The following is a 15754-nucleotide window of genomic DNA, read 5'->3' on the forward strand; positions in this document are numbered from 1 at the left end:
TCAACTCGCCATTCTCCAGAATGTCACATTTAACATGTCTGAAACATTTTTGCTGCTACTCATGTGCCTCCCCTGCCTATAACTCAGAACAGGATACCACCAAATATTTAGAAATCTAAGGTCGTCGTCAGTCCTTCACCTTGTCCGTACCCATAGTCCCTAGTCTTATAGAAATACCTAGAAAATCACCTCCAAAATGCCTCCAGTATAGTCTACATGCTCACTTTCATCTCCTGTGCTGGCTTATAGTCATCTGTCTTTGAAGGAGAGGTCCCTTGCTTCTGTTCTTGTTGACCCTTTTCCATTCCCATCAGGTTCTCCTCACGTACTCCATGGTGTTGTGGATTTGGTCTATTGCTTATGTTAATTGGGTTCCAAGATCACACAGGAATTCTCACAAATGCAGGCGAGACGCTCAGTCCTCCCCCCCCCCCCCCGTTGGCTCTAATTGGTAAATACAATTGCTAGCAGCCAATGATTGGGCAGAGCGACAGAGGCGGGACTTTAGATTTCCCCGGGCAAGGGAACCACAGGAAGGAGAATCGCCATCTTGCCGTGCTGGGAAAGCAGGAAGGTAAGGTTTGAGAGCTGCAGGAGAGAACGCATAGAGCCATTAAGAGCTCCGGAAGAGCGACCCCAGGGTCCCCTCCCCAGGTTGGGTCTGGGGTAGCAAAGATGGAATATAGATTTTAGTAAGTAATAATCCGGGAGTATCGGAAGGGAGGTGTTAGCAACGTGGAAATTCGGGAGTGGCCCAGCCGTTGAGCCGCTTAGGGAGATTTTAAAAATAAGGCTGCATGTGTGCATCTCTCATTTGAGAATCCAGAGCGTTTTGGCGGGTGGCAAGGAACGCGTTCTGCCGGCGGAGGGGCGATTTGAGTAACGTTATGCAGCTAATGCAACACTTTGGACCATTCCCTTAGGCTCCCTTCTTTCATTCTAATCCCATCGCCACGTCACTTCCAGTTTGAGCTTTTGTAAACATGTGGGCCCTGTATCTTCAGCGAGGGGTACCAGAGTGATGCCTCTGTACCCTTAAACCTGTCTCCCTGCCTCAGAATGTACCGCACCTTGCTGCTCCGTGCTTTTGCTTGCTGCTCTTAACAACGGCATATCGGTATTTGTCCGCTTTGCTCCTTGAGTTTTAAGATTTTTATCTAAGGGTCCAGAGAGATGGTTCAGTGGTCAGGAGCACTCACTGCTCTTCCAGAGGACATGCGTTTGATTTTCAGCATCCATGGGTTGCGCACAATCACGGGTTCAGGGAATCGAACCCCTCTTCTTCTCTTAAGGGGCAAACAAGTGGTTTGCACTCACACAGACACATACACATAAACAAAAATAAAATTTCTTCTTGACGGTCTCTTCCTCACCCCCTGATTTCTTACAATTCAAGCCACGGGGCTCCTTGTTGAGTGCCTTAACAAGTTTATGATGTGGCACTCTGCTCTACCTCCTTCACCAACCGAGCTCTTTGAAAGCAGACTCAGACTGTGCAAGGCCAGCACATGGTCAGTGCTTACTGAGTCCTTACTAAAGTTGATGGGGAAGCAGAGCGTGGAACAAAAGTTGAATAGTGCACATTTACGCCCAAAGTGAAAAGCAACAGCAACTGTCATCTCTGAGAGGAGAGCTTGGTGAAGGGTTAGCAAAGGAAGACCCTTTCATGTTTTCCTTTTATGTGCTATAAAAAAAAATCCTAACTGGCCTGCTGTATGGGGATTACGAGAACACGATAGGACCGTTATCACAACTAGGTCTTGTCTTGCGTTAGACTTCCCACTAATTGGATGACCTCGGGCAAACCACTCAATTTTCTCATTGTAAAGTCCAAGAATTGTCCAAAGTGGGGTTCTTTTCAGATCTTTCTCAGGTTTTAAAATGCTGTGGTTTTACAAATGGAATGAATTAACAACTTTATAATGGAATTTTCAGTTCTTTCCCCCTGATTCCAGATAAGTTTTTCTCTTCGGGTGTTCAAGGGCTATTCAAGCAGCTAATACCTCATGGAGGCCCTGCAGTTCAGACCTAAACTTCTTACCTGAAGTGCACTAGAGGAGAAAGCATTTATTCTCTCTCGGCACACATTCTATGCTAGCCTTAAAGCCAGAATGACCATGGACTTCTGTGCTCTTCTATATTCTATATTTTATATTCCACATTCTATGTTCTATATTCCACATCCTATGTTCTATATTCCACATTCTATATTCCAATTCCATATTCTATATTCTAGGAGATGGAAATAGAATCCCCCACTAGGTGCCAAATACATTTGAGAAATTGCTGCAGTTTAGAGCCTTTCTTGGAGACAAGCAGTCTATTTGTTCTACTGAAGGCTCAGAGAAGCCCCACTGTGTAGAAATTTACTTACTAGCATGGAAAGTGTCTCCCCACTGCCCCCCCACACACACATGTGTCTGTGTTTGTGGCAATGTGTTCCGACGGCACCAAACTGGGAAAGTCATTTTCCGTGACCTTTCTGCTGTGTGGTTTAACTGTTTTCCCCATGAAATCTTTTGTACAAGCTGCCTGACCTCAGCTAGGGTTGTTTAGCAGACGTCCTCGATGACCTCTTCCCGATCCTGCTGTTATCTGCCCCCAAGCTCCCTTTCCTGTCTTACACTGCCTTGATATAAAAGTTGACTCGTATGGGATTTACGAAGGCTATCTGCGTACCTAACCTTGGAAGATCTCCATTTTAAATCCTCTTTATAACTTTATATGGAACATCTGTACAGATGCGACTTAGTTATAGAAAACTTCCTGCTGGTCTAGTGGGCACTTCCCTGAAAAAGAAAATCATTATCTTATGAATTGCTTGCATTTTTGTCCAGTCACACTTGAACCTTACCGGCAGAGAAATCATTTGAAGGACAGAAGAAGTTCTGCTCGGAGGAGCCAGTTGAACTCAGAGGGTGGTGTATCACTCTGTTGTCAGAAACAAAAGCTAAAAGTCTGTAGAATGCCTCTCTTGTGATTTATTGTTCCTACAAACACTTCTTGCCTCTCCCAGGTGCATCCCATCGAGTTAAGATGAGAGTTGAGGCCCCATGCTGAACGATTACAAAGCTTCAGTTACTTGTCCTACTTTACAGGGATCTGCTTTTAAAGCAGGCACAGAGATGTGCTCTGATGGATGACGGTGCCGGACCATGCTCGGCATGACTGAAGACAGCTGCAACCATAGTTAGCACGAGGCTAACGGCTCTGACCTGACTGCAGAACCCTGTCCGCAAGCACAAGCCAGCACTGGGGCTGTAGCCAACAGAGTTGACAGCTGTCTCCTCAGGAGCATTGCAGAACAATTTCGGTGAAGCAAAGTCTTAAGTTCTTTTTAGAAATCCTATGGTTTTGAATTTGAGGAGACCGAGAAGCTGAATGTGGCTAATCTGAGTGACGTCATAATAATACAATTCAGGATTCAAATAAAACAATGGATTTGACGGGGCTTTGGCAAAAATACCAGTTAGACCTTGCTGTTTTGGGCATTGCTTTTCAAAGGCAGACTAACTGTAGAAAGAAGTCTGAAGTTATAAAGTACCTGGGTAAAATAGACTGGTCAGAGTTTAAAAATTGAGTTATAAATATTTTAGTATATTTGCCCTCAGGTCATTTCATGGGTATCATAAGTAAAATAAACTGAATACTGGCATAATATGGAAGTTAATTGAATACAGTGAGTTACTCAGGAATCAACTCTATAAGAATTTTAAACAGGATAAAGTCAGTACTAGAAGGGATTAAAAAATGAGTGAAAGAGATACAAAGATTATTGAATGGTGTCATAAATAGATAGGAAAAAATACTTGATATAGCTTTTCAAGTAGTAATAGGCACATTCAATACAGAATACTTTTAGAGCTAAATGAATGAATCAAGTTTAAGTAAAACATCAAATGACTACAAGTTGTTTATACACATTGAAACACATTTATGAGATGAGGTTGTAAACAGTCATTAAAAATTATGGCTACAGTGATTACCTAGTGATAAAAGATGATATTGTGTTAAGTGAAAGGGCTGAACTTAGCAAAATTCATAAGCCTACATACCTAAGATTAAGTTTAAATATGTGTGACAAAAACTTGTAAATAACAGGGTTAAAGTAAATAGAAGCTTCCTTCTCTGTTAAACATAAGTCCATTTGGCAGTTCAGGGCCAGAGCAGTAACAGACGCTATGCATCAGTGTTGAATTCTGGAGGGACTCAGCCTCAGAGATGAATCCAGAAACCATTTGGGGCTTCAGGCATCAGTATGAACAGAGATGGAGGACAAAGGCAAAGTATGCATGTGCTATAGCTGAGGACTGAGTCCTGAGAGTCCTTTGAACTGAAACCAGCCAAACAGCCACTTGTAGCTGCAAGGGAAGCTGGGAATGTCAGACTCTTGGTCTCCAATCATGCAGTCATCTATGCAGCTCAAAACCTGGGCCTTATCACCACAAAAAGAAGAAATCTTAAGACAACCAAAAGTTATTGCTTACCAACATTTTATAGCTACATAAAGGAGATGGCTCAGTGTGTAAAGCATTGGCCATGAAAATATGAGGACTGAAAGTCAGTCCCCAAATTCCTGGGGGTGTAGTTGTCCTATCGTAATGCTGTACCCCAGAGCAAGCTGTGTAGCTGTAATGGTCCTATCAGTGAGATCTGGGTTCACTTGAGACACCCTGCTGCAAAGAAAAATATGGAGGAAGACTTCCAAAGTAAACCTTGGACCTCTTCATGTAACTGCACATATATGCACCCAAACCCATGTGGACATGCGTTTACATAAGCACCCCAAACACATATGCACATGCATAAACACGCAAGAAACATTGGAAGAAAATAAACCAAAGGAGGATAACTATTCTTACTTTTATTGTTCTATTCTAAAGTAGATTCTCTCTGTGCATAAATCTATGTATTTCATCACAGCAGTTTTCATACAAATATATCATTGCTCATATTTGGACCCACCAATGTGCTCTCCCATCCCTCGCCACATTTTGGTACCAGTTTCCTCTCACATGTGTATTTCTTTTTTTATTACATTTTTATTATTTAAAACAGCATTTAAATTTAAATATAATTTAATCGTGCTCTTCCCCTTCCCCTTTCTGCATCCCTACCACCCAATTTCTTTTTCAAAAATGTTCTTTTTCAAAAAACAAACAATTCAACACACCTACAACCCCCTCCAAAACAAGAAAGCAATAAAAATAAACAACACCTCCCCCAAAGAAAACAGACAATACCGACAAGCTGTAACCAAGTAAAAGCACATTAAAAAAAAGACCGCAGAGTCCATTATGTGTGAGTTAATTACTCCCGGACATGAGGCCTGCCCTGGAGTAGTTCATATACCCAGTGACACTCCACTGGAGAAAACTGGTTTTCCATCTCCCAGCAGGCATCAGTGACAACTTAGTGGTTATCCTTTACCCTGGTGGCTAGATTTTCTTTCATTCATTCACTCATATATTCATTCATTTATTTTTTAAAAATATAGCAAGATAAAATACAGTAAGAGCAGACAAAAACCGTCACGTCAAAGATGGACAAGACAAAACAACAGAAAGAAAATAGCAAAAAGAGAATCCACGAGCATCAGACACTCATTCACACACTCAGGAGTCCCACAAAACCATCAAACTGGAAGCCATAATGAACGTGCAGAGGACCTGGGGTGGGCCCCTGCAGGCCCTGCTCAGCAAATGTATATTTTCATATGTAAAAATGCATGATATTTTGTCTTTTATCTTCCTTGTTTCCTTTGTCTTCTCCTCTTCAGATCTTTTCTTTCCATACTCTGCTCCTACTTCTATGCGTCTTCTACAAATATATAGCATAGTTTGAAGTATAGACTGCATGTGAGGAAAATAGGTAATATATGTCTATCTTAGCTTGCTTTGCCAAATATGATCTCCACTCTCATCCGTTCCCCTGTAAATGTACTCTTACTCTTATTTACAGGAGAATAATATTCCTTCGTCTGTGTGTACCACACTTTCTTTATCCATTCTGGTCCTAGTCATATGGTGGGTCCACATCTTGACTCTTGTGAACAATGCAATAACAGGTATGGCTATTCGGACATCTCGGTGGTATATTGATTTGACTATTTCATATGGGGTAGGTACTGCTATTTTTAATTTTTTGTTTTTTTTCTCTTTGTTTTTGAGTAATCTCCACCCCGATGTTTTATAATAGCTGTTGTCTGTCTATGAGCATGGGAGGTCTTTCCATCTTCCTACTTTCTTTGACTTCTTTGAGTTTTAAGAATTTCCTCTTCTTAGCTGGGCTTGTTTTAGGGCTTTTGTTGTTGTTGTAAGCAGCAGTCAGTGGGAATTTTTAAATGATTTCTTTCTAGTGAGACTGGTATTGCTATGACAGAAAGCTGCTGATTTTTGTATGTTAATTTTATGACCTGTTACTTCGATGAGAGTGTTTATCAGACCTAGGAATTTTCTGTTGGAGTGTTCAGGGTCCTTTAGCATAGGATCATGTTATCCATACAAAGGGTTAGATTTTCTTTCTTTCTTTTTTTTTTTCTTTCTCTTGCTTTATTTTTCAAAGGCTTTGAGAACTCTACTGAAAAAGAATGGAGTGAATGCCCTTCTAGTGTTTCTTATTTTTAGAGACAACCATTTCAGTTTTCTCCCCATTTAGACATGTTGGCTGTAGAAATGTCATATACAGACTCTTACTATGTTGAGGTGTGTTCCCTCCATCCCTCATTTCTCCAGAGCTTTTATCATGATGGAGTGATGAACTTTGTCGTCTTTTCCAGATCTATTGATACGATTCTGTTTTGTCTGTTGCTGGGTCTGTTCATGTCCTACACGGTTCCATTCTTACACCTGTGTTCAACGGGGAGAGGTCTACAGTTCTTACTGTTGTGTACTTACCTTGTTTGGGTACCGCGATGGCTATTCTTGGTTGTCAACTTGACTACATCTGGAATTAACCAAATCCCCAAAACAGAGAGCACTCCTGCAAGAGATTTCTGCCTAATTTGAAGTGGGAAGACCTACTTCAAATCTAGATCTTTGAGGGGGCAAGACACACTTTTATTTTGGATCTTTATTACAGATCTAATCTGAAGAACACTTTCTGCTGGAAGCTTTCGCTCTTCACCTGCCTGCTCTCTCACTGGCCAGTCCGCTCCTTCACTGGCATTAGAGCCTACGTCGTCAGGATTTGAGCAGATACTGAGGCCAGCTGAGACATTCAGCCGTGTAGACTGAGCAACTACTAAATTCTTGGATTTTCTTTTATAGTCAGTTGTTGTTGGATTATGAGGACCATAGCCCGGTGTAAGTCATTCCAATAAACATCTGCTCTACTTGTCTCTGTTTCTCTCTCCCTTCTCTCTCCATAGTATGTATATATAATATATACGTGTGTGTGTGTGTGTGTGTGTGTGTGTGTGTGTGTGTGTGTGTAGAGAGAGAGAGATTAATTTTGTATGTTCTATATCTCTACATAGTCCAGAGTACCAAGGTAATACTGGCTTCATAGATTTCTATTTTGTGGAATAATTTGAAGAACATCAGTGTTAGCTGTTCTTCAAAGGTCTGAAATAATTTGGCAATCAATCTGTCCTGGGATTTTCTTTGTTTGGAGCCTCTTTGCCACTGTTTAAATCTTGTTGTTTATTCTGGTTTTATTTAAGTTTTCCAATGTCCTGTTAATTCTATTTTGGTAGCTCTTATGGGCCTAGGAATTTATCCAGCTTTTTTTTTTAGACTTTTCCAGTTTTGTTGTTGTTATTTTTCTTTTGAGTGCATGTGTTTCATCTATGCTGGTGGCATGCATGCTCTTTGGATCTTAGGTTGGCTTCCTTACATCGTCATCTGCTTGCTTGTAGTCAATCCCTTGGAGGTCACTGGTCATGTTCATTAGTCACCCTATGAAAGCTGCTTCTCAGTTTATCCCTCTTTGAACCAGTATCTTTGAATTCAGCAGTTAGTTAGGGTTTCATTGCTATGAGGAGACCATGACCAAGGCAGCTCTTATAAAAGCAAACATTTACTGGGGCTGGCTTACAGTGTCAGAGGTTCAGTCCATTGTCATCATGGTGGGAAGTATGGAATTATGCAGGCAGACTTGGTGCTAGAGGAGCCAAGAGTTCTACATCTTGATCTGAAAAGGTAGCCTCTTTCCCACTGGGCGGAGTTTGTACACGAGGAGACCTGAAAGCCTGCCTACACAGTGACACACTTCCTCCAACAAGGTCACACCCACTCCAAATAGGCCACACCTCCCAATAGTGCCACTTCCTAGGCCAAGTGTATTTAAACCACCACAATAGTCAAAGGATTTTGATTATTTGGAGGACTTATAATAACCTAGACTTTTCATAGCTTTTGTGGTGTTGCAATTGCAATTTGTATATCTGTTGACTTGGATGGCCCTTCCAGGTTTATTTGAGAGTCTTCGTAATGAGCAGCCTCAGCTTGAGGACTCAACCACTCAAAAGTCAAGAAGAAATGACAGACTGCTCTATAACACCACCACCACCAAGCCAAACAAGATAAAGAAACACATTTAAAATTAAATAAATCCCACAAATATATTGCCAATACCTATACACCAGAAACTGGCAAAATTAACACACACTGTTATATGAGGTGAAAAGTCATTCAGATTTCGTGAAAAACAGTAAATGAATGAAAGTACAGAAGAGGGTATGGTAAAGAGAGGAAATAGAGTTAATAAAATAATAAAAGGAAAAGAAGAGACAGACTGCTATTTTTTTTTTTAGATGAAAGCTAGATAGATGGTGGAGGCACACACCTCTAATCCCAGCACCAGGAGGTAAAGGCAGACACATCTCCTGGTCTACAGAGCACCCAAGGCTGGTCCAGAACACCCAAGGCTACACAAAGAAAGCTTGTCTCAAAATCGGGGTGGGGGGCAAGAGTGTGAGTAGGAAAACAAACAAAAAAGAAAGAAAGAAAGAAAGAAAGAAAGAAAGAAAGAAAGAAAGAAAGAAAGAAAGAAAGATTTCTTGATCATGAAAAAAACAAAGAAAATTTGATAGCTACAATATGAAAGCACATAAAAGCTTTAAATAAGGCACAGTCAAATACTATCCAAAGTACAGTAGGAAGAGAAAATGGGGAGTATAGGAGGAAAAAAGAGAAGAGGTGGAGGGGGAAGAGGGGAGAGGAGGAAGAAAGAAGATGAAGTATTAAAGCAACTTGGTCCTTAAATGTTTGGGTCTCCCAGCAGTGGGCCACTGTCAGGGTCTGCTGAACTTGTAGATTCTTGTCTTTCCTGTGGTGAACTCTGGTGTTGGTCCAAACAGGACCCAGTCTCTGCAAGGTAAAAGTTATATTGTTATTTAGTTCACTGGGAAGTCATGGGGCTGGATTATACCAACTACTCATTGGATTCAGCTTCCCCTTGGACTATATTTGGGGAAAGCTGCCTTACCGCTAACCTTGAGCTCAGGGGGAGAAGCCTAGAGGTCATGGAGGTCATTGGTCTCCATATTCTCTGTGTCAAAGAATGTTAAATGAAAAAATTTAAATAAAATACATTTCTTTTTAAAATCACTTGTTTGTCATCTTGATGTGACTAATTTATTCTTATATGTTTATAGAATGTATACATTATTCCTATGTTCAGTAACTTTGTGATATTTTGGCACTTCACTTAAATCAAGTGGACATTATTTTCCAATGCTAGGCTCCATTGCTGGGATACATATCACCTCATAGGTTAAATACAAGATGTCAGCAATCTTTTTAAATAAAAAGCCAGATAATAAATACTTTAAATACAAGTCATACAGTTTCTATTAAAACCACTCATTGGTGCTTTTGTAATACGAAAGTAACTATAGATTATATAAACGCAGGAATATAACTATCCTATTAAAGCATTCCATATAATTTTAAACATATCACAAAATGTATTTCTCTTTTGAAGTTTTCAACCATATGCAAATGTAAATGTTTGTAAGCCATAGAAACACTGAAAGTAGCCATAATTAGTTGCTGGTAACATAGTTTCCAGTTAATATTCCTGTGGACTTCCACAAACTTTAAACATTTCCTGCCTGATACTCCCATACACTTTTCTGGGGAAGAATGAACATCAGGATGTTACCAATGCCAGAAATCCAGTTTCTCAGGTAATTTGGGATAATTTTGAGTTCACCTAATTATATGTTCTAATACCCTAGATCAGGGCAGGAAAGTAATAATTAGTTTTCATTTGAGTCAGTGGCTGGTTCAGTTAATCTTATGTAGAAATAACACTGGACTTGTGATGGAAGCCACTCACCCTCAGAGAAAAATTGAAAGAAGTAATTAGCAATTTTACCTTGCCTGAAAAGTGAAATAGCTAGATAAGTATTGGCTGTAATAAGTTACCTGGACCTAGCTTTATTCAAACCCAGTGAGACATTCACAGAGGCTGGGCCGAGGCTGATGCTAAGAAACAACGCTTGCTTGTACCCTTTATTCAACCAACTCCATGAGGATATTTCAAAATCCACAATTTGGGTTACACACAAGTTTTTCAGATTTCTCTCTCATTTAAAGTGGAGAACTGTAAAGTGATACAAAAATATCTATGAAATGTCACCCGCCCACTCTCCACTGTGCATACCGAAAAGCGCAAATCAAAACCCACAGGACTGTTTATCTGGCTTATACTTCAAAATGCTCAGCGGACCCTGGAAGGCCTTTAGCTGTCATCATCTGGAGCCTTTTCCCTGCTCATCACAGAAGCCATTTGGAATACACGAAAGAGTTCATTTCTATATTGACATATCTTTTCATAGAAGATTCCAGAATGTTAAAAATAAATAAATAAACCTTTTCATCGGTTACTAAGTCTGACTTCCTTTTTCCTCCCTCTCTTTATTCTTTCTTTATTTCTCCTGAGTAGGAAGAGCAGGAAGAGGAAAGAAAGAAACCACCTACCTCTCTCTCCCTCTCCCTTCCCCTCTCCCCTCTCCCCCTCCCCTCCCCCTCTCTGTTGTTGTACCATGGATCAGATCCAGGGCCTCATGCAGACTACAACTGAGTTGTATCCCAGGCCCTAACTCTGCCTACTTTCCCACCCTTTCCTAAACTCCATGGCTGCCATACTTATAAAATCGTTTGAGTAAGGATTTCAGTATCCAATCAGGAAGTTCTTGCTTTACCTCTGAAAGCAGGTTTCCTTGAAGCCACTTGACACCCTGTGTTGTGACTGAGCGTGTCCCCCTGGGAAGCCTGTGCTTTCTCATTGGGGGGATAAACATCTGTGCTTCCCTTCTCCAGCTTTTACAGGAGCTGTGGCCCGCACACTCCAGCCATCTGTGAGCCTAGGAGAATCAGTCTGAATTCCATTTGTTTCTATCTGGCCAACGAGCCAGTAGGTGTGACTTGGTGGTTTTGGAGTCGAATGTTGCCACATAACTCAAGGCTTTTATTATTCTTGTGGAAAAAAAAAAAACTCAAGCTTTACAAATTCCTTCAATGTCGCAATTGAAAGCACTTCAAATTGAACATTTTGTATCTGCCCGATGGGTCTGACCCTTTATTTCTGACTTAGCTATCTCTAGATTATGCCAACATAAAACTGACCCAGTCTCAAATGAGATACTAATTTACCTTCTAGGGAAAATTTTGATTTTAAAATTCCAGTTTTCCACTGCTTGTCACAAAGCGCTTTATCTCACAGCAAGACTCACCCTTATTAATATCCTTCCTGGCAAAGCGTTTTACAGATGTGGAAAATACCATAAGCAAATGTAGTGATTTTCCTAACAGTTGTCAGGAAAGTGTGTATTTTGTGAATTGGAAGGTTTTATTTATAGTCTTTGAGTTACACCCCATCTTGGATTTTTAACATCATCTTAAACTATTGATGTTAAACAGAATCTTATGGCCAGCTCACATCTGTCTAGACATTATAGAACATTTCAAGAAGCATAGATGGAAAGAGCACATTTTTTCCCTCCTGGATTTTCATATTGAATTTCCACTTTTTACCTTAAAGTGTAAAGTCGCCTCCTAGTGTAGTTCCCATAATTGGAATTTGACATTTTCCCATCTTCTATTTAAAATGACATTTCCAAGGGATTTTGGACAGGCCCGTCATGGTGTCAACTATTCAACAGGAGCCATATTTTCACTTTCCAAAGGACTCCTCCATGGGTTCCTAAAACAGGTTTTCATAAAGTCCACTCACTTTAGATCTAAGACTTAGCCCTTGGAAACATAGCTGTTGGTAAAAACACCTAGAACTCGATCTATGCAACAATGTTTCCTTTGAATGACCTTTCTACACATGTGTATAGAAATGTGTACATCATGTTCATATATTTACAGTCTGTTACTGTGTTTTGTCCCCTTCATTCACTAATTCCCATCCTACCTCATCCTAACTAGTCTTCTTTTATTTTCCTTCCCTCCCACCTTTCTCTCTCTCTCTCTCTCTCTCTCTCTCTCTCTCTCTCTCTCTCTCTCTCTCTCTCTCTCTCTCTCGTGTCTGTCTGTCTGTCTCTTTCTCATCCATGAGTTTCACTGGAGGGGTCTACAGGAACATCAATAAACATTTGTTTACAAGAATATGGAAACTTGCCAGTGGCTATGCCACTGATGAAAATATCTCTCCCTCCCTCCCTTCCTCCCTGTGTTAGGGTTTTGTAAAGAATCAGAACTGATAAAAAAAAAGCAGATTTATTAGATTGGCTTAAAGATGCTTAAAGTCTGGGCACTCCAGCAATGGCTGTCCCACACTGGAAAGATGGGGAATCGGTTAGTTGCTCGGTCCAGGAAGATTCCTGGGGAGATTCTAGTCTTCAGTCCGTGTGGGAATACTAAAGGAGTAGGTTCCAGTATCATTGATACAGCAACAGGATAGACAGATGGACTTGCCGTGAAGAATGAGAACAAGCATGCAGAAAGAAAAGTTCCTTCTTCCGTGTCCTTTTATCCAGGCTGCCACCAGAAAGTGCCACCCAGATTCAAGGTGATTCTTTTTGCTTCAAATAATCTAATCAAAAAAAATCCTTCACAGAAACATCGAGCACCTTGTGTTTTAGTTGATCCTGAATGCTGTCAAGATGACAAACAAGACTATCCATTATCCTCCCCAATCAACCACTAATGAGCCCTGCTTCCACAAAAGCATTCTTATTGGCCCTACCTTGTGCAGGTAAGAATGGCTGTTATGACTTTGAGAGTGTAACTGCATGTCGTGTCCAGAAGCCAGTGTTCTACACCACTCTCCCCCTTTCCCTGTTCTTGCAGTCTTTTTTTTTTTTTTTTTGGTTCTTTTTTTTTTCGGAGCTGGGGACCGAACCCAGGGCCTTGCGCTTCCTAGGTAAGCGCTCTACCACTGAGCTAAATCCCCAGCCCCTCTTGCAGTCTTTATAACCGTTTATCTGCAATGCTCTTTGAATGTTGGAAGAAGTGGTCTAAATGTCCGATTTATAACTGGGCGTTCAGTGGTCCTTTATTCTCAGTACTTCTAAAGGTGTGAACAGAGTAATCAGAGGCTAATTTGACAGATGCTATTGAGACTTTTATTAGTTCAAGGACCAGAGAGGGCAATATGGTATAGCAAGTGTTGTCTATTCTCAGAGAAGAAAGAAAACTGTTTTAGGTAGACATTGCCAGGGCAACATGGAGACAGATGGGTAACTCAGGAGACAGGTAACTGTTAACAAGAATCCTAATTACCAATGAGGATTCCTGATCTTCATCAGGATGAGGAAAAGTGTTCTCTTCTCAGAAGTGAGGCAGGCACCCTCATGTCTGTTTATTCTTTCCACCAAATGAGGAAGACGTGTGTGGTTCAACCGCTCAGACCGTGTTAGACTCAAACTCTACCTCAGACTCTGAGATCTCAGAGTTTTGTGGGAAAGGCTCCTTACGTGTAAGAGAAAAAGCATCCTCTGCTCTGCCATCTGAAATGGAAAACCCCTCACTGCTCAGCTCAACTCGCCAAAAGATTCTTAAATATATTAGCAAAAGTGTGTTGACTGTTCACAGAAGTCTCTTTGGCTGCGGTGTGAAGTGACTCAACACCCAGTCCTTAGTGCTCATTCTTAGTTCTTAAATCTGTTGGATTCACACAAGGAGCTACCACTGGGACAAGGATACTGTTGAAACATCGAGGTGACGTTGACGAAGAGACACGTGTTTTGTCAGGCGGTAAAAACACTGACGGCTGAATTATTTTCTGGGATCCATCACTGAAGCACGCCCCGGCTCCCCCACTTACAACATGAGACACCCAGGCCCAGTCTCGAAAATCCACTACAGAATACAATTTGGTACAGTTCAAAATTCTTGGAAGGAGAGAACTCTGTTTCATTGGAATCTGGAGCTGACCTGAATTAGACAATTGCAGTTTCTGTGTCTATAATGACCAAGAAACTTAAAGCAGAGAGAAAGGGAACAATATATAAGGGAAGACTGTTTCGAAGACCTGGGAGCCAGGCAGAAATAAGTCATAACAACTTGACTAGAGCATGTTGAATTGAGTTTGGAGGTCATACAACCTAACAGGATAACACACGTGGCTGTATACTGAATTCCCTGCCACCATGCAGTTAATTTTCTGCAAATTCACAGCAAATGGCTCTAGAGGAGACATTGGTTTGCTAGCTCCACACTCCTTTTGCCATTGGGTTTTGATCCTTACACTACTGAAATGACTGGTTTTGAGTCATTGATGTTCTCTTCATTACCAAGCCTAGTGACTTAACCTCTGATTTCCCCCTCTCTCTGCAGGCCGGCACACTCAGGAATTCCTTTGGTTCTCCTTTTATCTGCTTGTTCGGTTGTCCTATCTCTTCCTGCCTTACTGAGGACTTTGTCATTCTGGTTTCTCTCCTACCTCCTCTGCTTGTGACCTACATTTTGCACAGTGGCGTCTGGAGATGGTATCATTTGTCCCATGACTTCCATAAGTACGTCTCCAGGTCTTGTTACCTACAAGTTCCAGATCTACAGGGCTCTCTCTAAACCACCTGCTTCCCTAAGATGCTGTGTTGGTTCTTTGGCTTTTTGGTCAGTGTGACACAAGCTGGAGTCTTCTGAGAAGAGGGAACCTCGTCTGAGAAATGCCTCCATCAGACCGGCCTTGGGCAAGTCTGTGGGGCATTTTCTTGAGTTATTTTCAACCTGGGAGGGCCCAATTCACTGTGGACAATGCTACCTTTGGGCAGATGGCCATAAGTTGTATAAAAAGGGTCAGGCTGAACAAGCAAGCCATGGGGCTTGAACCAGAAAACAGTCCCTATGCTTCCTGCTTCGGTTCCTGCCTCCAGGTTCCTGCTTTGAGTTCCTGTCCTGACTTCCCATCACGATGGACTGTAAGCTATAAGATGATGCTATAAGATGATGAAATAAATGCTCTCCTTCCTAAGTGTTTGTGTCATGGTGTTTATCAAAGCAATAGAAAGCAAACTAGGACAGATGTCAGCCCGTCAAAGTCAACATAGCTAAAGAGATTCTGAAAGGCTGGAGAGATGGCTTGCTCTTCCAGAGGACCAGGTTTGATTCTCAGCACCCACATAGCAGCCCCCAACTGTCTTTAGGTCCAGTCCTAGGTAACCTGACATCCTTTTGTGGCTTCTGTGGGTACTGCACACACCTGGTTCACAGACAGACATGTAGACAAAACAAACCTATACATAAGTAAATTTAAGGTTAAAAAAAAAGAGGTCAACTGGAAACTTCTGTACCAGCTCAAAGAGAACTCACCTTGACCTGGGCTTTCCATCCTGCAAACACGTGGGCTAAATTCC

At 41.3% G+C, this 15754-nt stretch overlaps 1 long non-coding RNA gene across 1 annotated transcript; it reads left to right on the forward strand.

The window, feature by feature from the left end:
• The first annotated feature begins 539 nt into the window (after nucleotides 1-539).
• LOC134486391 (uncharacterized) lies at nucleotides 540-15372 on the forward strand. The gene is made up of 3 exons (XR_015683624.1): nucleotides 540-574; nucleotides 13015-13152; nucleotides 14736-15372. It is a non-coding gene; the product is annotated as an uncharacterized LOC134486391 (long non-coding RNA).
• Nucleotides 15373-15754: the final 382 nt, after the last annotated feature.

The sequence above is a fragment of the Rattus norvegicus genome, chromosome 3, assembly GCF_021556685.1.
Source record: "Rattus norvegicus strain SHRSP/BbbUtx chromosome 3, alternate assembly SHRSP_T2T, whole genome shotgun sequence".
NCBI classification, from domain to species: Eukaryota; Metazoa; Chordata; class Mammalia; order Rodentia; family Muridae; genus Rattus; species Rattus norvegicus.